Below are 4,191 nucleotides of genomic sequence, written 5' to 3'. Positions count from 1 at the left end.
TATTAATTTATAAAATAATCTTAATAAATGTTAAATATTTTAAAGGAATTGAGGCTTTAGAGAAATTGTGTGACATTTTGAATGAATGTTGTATAATGAAAAAGTTTGTCTCAAAAATTATCAAGATGTTCATATGCCTTTGAGATGTTAGGAGTATTTTGAATATATGTACAGTCCACTCATGTCTGGAAAATATTAACAGCATTTGTGTGGAGCCATGGATTTAGTTTGATAAGAAATTTTAATGCTTTTTAGTAATCCTTTTTTGTGAATTCTTCTTAAAAATGACAATGAATCACAATAATTTTGTACTTCCTTTGAATCCTAACTAATAGAGCTTTTAAAAATTAATTTTGTTAAAATCAAGCTAAATTATTTTTTAAAATTAGCTGTTTTTAGGATGAAAATACTTATACCATATCATGTGTTTAATAAACTTCAAAATTTTCTGTAAATTCAACATTAATGAATGAAAGATAATACTTTAAACGATATTTCTTTAAAATTTCATGATTTTAGTGTCTAAAAACAATTATTAATCTCATTAAAACATTATTCCCATTAACATTATTAAAGTTTTCTCATTTATTGTCTGTAACCTCTGCAACCTCTCTTTTCCACCTACAACAAATACCTTCAGAATGTGAATTCCTCCCTAATTGGTTTGGCTCAGTGGATAGAACGTCAGCCTGTGGACTGAAGGGTAACAGGTTCGGTTCTGGTCAAGGGCATATACCTTGGTTGAGAGCACATTCCCAGTAGGAGGCGTGCAGGAGGCAGCTGATCAATATTTCTCTCTCATCAATGTTTCTAACTCTCTATCCCTCTCCCTTCTTCTCTGTAAAAAAATCAATAAAATTATATATTAAAAAAGAATATGAATTCCTTGATGATTACAATATACATGTTACAAAAGAACAATTTTTGATTCACCTGTAATTTATTCTAAGACCAATGTTGCATTATTAAGTACTAAAGGTCTGGTGCACAGATTCTTGCTCAGGTGGGGTCCCTCAGCCTGGCCTGCATTCTCTCACAATCTGGGTCCCCTCGGAGGCAAGAGAGGCTCCAGCCTCCACAGCTGGGCTCGCCTGCCATGAGCTCTGATACTGGCTGAGCGATGCTCCTGTTGTGGGAGCGCACTGATCACCAGAGGGCAGCTCCTGCATTGAGCATCTGCCCTCTGGTGGTCAGTATGTGTCATAGCAACCGGAAAGGTTGACGGGTTGTAACATCTCTTAGGCTTTCATATACATAGATTCCAAACTTCTACCGTATTACCCTGGCTATTTAGTGAGCAATTGATTTTCTCCTTAAGTGGTAATGTCTTTATATGGTTCTCCACTCCTCCCTGAACACATGGGAAAAATTACTCTTGTGTTCATGTGGAACATATGACTTAGGTCTGCATTTTTTCCTCATATTTGAGGGCCTCCTAAAGATTCACTTCAATAGTGATAACTGCCTTATAGTATTTTACTTCCCTGACCCTTTCTCACTCCTCACTTCTCACTGACTCATTCTCAGCAATTCCCATTCCATTTATAGGTCCTTGAAGGAAACAGCTGGCGCCACATGGTTTGGGGGCCATGGCATTGTTAGGGTCCATCTGGAGAGAGAACTTCATCTGAGTTCCTGGGGTACTTTATTTTCCTGGCCCTCATCCTTCCTTAGAGTATTTTGCCTTATCTATTTTCTCATTTAACTTGCTTTCTTCTAAATTTCTGTTTACTGAAGGAGATAATTAGCTCTGGGTGATTATGATAATTTTGTCTTCACTCTCCAGTTATCCTCCCAATAGACATGCAGAAAAATGCTTAGTAAAGTGGTATCCCATGCCTCTTGGAGAAACACAAGCTTTATGCACAGCTTCTGTTATTAGGATGTTTTAGAGTTGTGCATGTATCCCCAGCATTTCTGCTTAACCTAACCATCTGCTTTACTCCAAATTAGAAGTAAAAGAAACTTCAGGATTTCTGTCTGATTATTATTTTTTTACTTTCACCTAATTTTCACAGAATTCTATGAAAGGGGAGAGTGATCAGGATTAAGAGCTAAGAGATTTCTCTTTGCCTTGTCTTGTTTACCAAACCCACTGAATAAAGTAGGCAATGATATGCATTTTCATATGTATTGCTGGGATTACAGTGACATATATACTATATATATATATATATAGTTGTAGATATAAATATAGATGAAGATAGGTAACTGTAGATGTAGATAGGTAAAGAGACAGAGAGAGATTTAAATCAGTTACATTTTTATTTTTTACCTTTTCAATTTTTATTAATTTTATTTATTTATTTAATTTAGAGAGGAAGAGGGAGAGATAGAGATAGAGAGAAAGAGAGAGAGAGAGAGAGAGAGAGAGAGAGAGAGAGAGAGAGAGAGAGAGAGAGAGACCAGTGATGAGAGAGAATCACCCATCAGCTGGTTCCTTCACACTCCACCCTGTGGGTGGAGCCTGCAACCTGGGCATGCGCCCTTGACCGGAATCGAGGGACCCTTCAGTCTGCAGCCTGACACTCTATCCACTGAGCCAAACAAGCTAAAACTCTTTTTCAATTTTTAGCAGTAAGGAGTAGGTCTTATTTTGTGTGGCTTTTACTCTGTCAACATAAGCCAAAATTTTGTATGGAATTTGGATTTAAAGAATTTTTATTTAACTGGACTAAAATCTCGTGTTTTCTTTGTACTATGTGAATTGTTTTCAGTTCTGTGTGTTAATACACAGGGACTTGACTCGCGCCTCCACGTGGAGAAGAGAAAGCCCGCCGCATGCCTCCTCCATCCTGGCCAGTGCTTCCCCATGGAGAAGACAGAGCTGACCCAGAAGGGGAAGCTGGCCACCTGGCTGAGCAGGCCCAGGCCTGGCCACTTGCACGAAGGCCGTGAGGGAGCAGGTGCGAGCTGTCCCACGAGAAGCGCAACCTGCCCTGGGTGGCCTACAAGAGCAGGGACAGGGACGCAGGTCCGCCTGAAGGGTCATCTGGAGCATCCAGCAGAAAACTGACATCTCCGAGAAGAGGTGGGAGCTGATTAAGGACTACTGCAGCTGGTGAAGGACTACTGGGAGAAAGTGGAGTCTGAACTGAGGTCCATCTGCAAGCACCACGGAAGATGAATGTGGTGACGATTGAAAGAGATAATTTCCAAGGAGCTTACTGAGAGGCTTTGATGTAAGCAAGAAAGAGATGCAGCTCACACACCCAATTTGCCTAGGTGTGCTCTTAACTTTCCTGCATTTTACTATGAGATCCTTAATAACCCCACGCTTGCCTGCACACTGGCTCAAACCGCGTTTCATGAGGCATTGAATACTCCTACAAAGACAGCACCTTCCACACGCAGGTGCTTAGGGACAGCCTCACATCATGGATATCTGACCGTGCAGGAGAAGAATGTGCTGTGGCCGAAGGAGCAGAAAACTAACTGCATACAGGGTGACTCCTCCCTCCCCCCAGAAACCGTTGTACACATCTCCAGTCCTTATTCCATTTGGATTTCCTCAAGCAAAGAAACCCATTCATGTGGATTCTATCAACTGTTTCTCGCCTTCTCACACTGCAGCTGTGGGGGAGCTCCAGTCCTTGATTTGTGTTTGTCCCGGCCTTCCTGGTGTGCAGTTAACTGCTGTAGAAGAGTGGTGATAGCCTCATAAACATAAGTAACTTCCAAGCACTTACCGAGAGGACTGAAAATGTACTTGGTATTTAAGTAATATGAACCAGTTCTGCAAGTGACTGTTTTGTATTACTGTGAAGATACGAAAATGTAGCGAACTACAAATTGAAGAGTGTTTTACATAACTTCTTCATTTCTACATCCTCTCCCTTACTCTTCTTTGGGGATTTCCTTTCAGTGGTCAACTTCACCATTTCTTAATGTGTTCCTTTTTGGCAGGAATCCAGAAGTATTAGACTGAATGGGAAAGCATTTGACATTTCTGGGTTGGGGTCACACGTTGAAATGCTTCCTGTGTCACATATGGTTGAGGTCTCATGCATCTGAGACAACAGGGAATTTCCTTATTCACTCTTTATTTGATTCTGTTTCAGGTGGCAACCTTCCTTCCTAAAAGAAATTCACTTACACCTCCAAAATATAAAATACACAGGGTCTTGATTAAGTAAGGATAAGAGTCATGATAGAATGGTTACACATTAATGAAAATAGCAAAGCAAGAGT

General features: G+C 40.1%; 1 pseudogene; it reads left to right on the top strand.

The window, feature by feature from the left end:
- The first annotated feature begins 2,812 nt into the window (after positions 1–2,812).
- On the top strand, positions 2,813–3,435 carry LOC118649728 (annotated as a pseudogene).
- The last annotated feature ends 756 nt before the right edge of the window (positions 3,436–4,191 follow it).

This window comes from Myotis myotis, unplaced genomic scaffold (genome assembly GCF_014108235.1).
Source record: "Myotis myotis isolate mMyoMyo1 unplaced genomic scaffold, mMyoMyo1.p scaffold_m19_p_3, whole genome shotgun sequence".
Lineage (NCBI taxonomy): Eukaryota > Metazoa > Chordata > Mammalia > Chiroptera > Vespertilionidae > Myotis > Myotis myotis.
The sequence above is the reverse complement of the archived record's forward strand: the minus strand, read 5'-3'. Positions and strand labels throughout refer to the sequence as shown.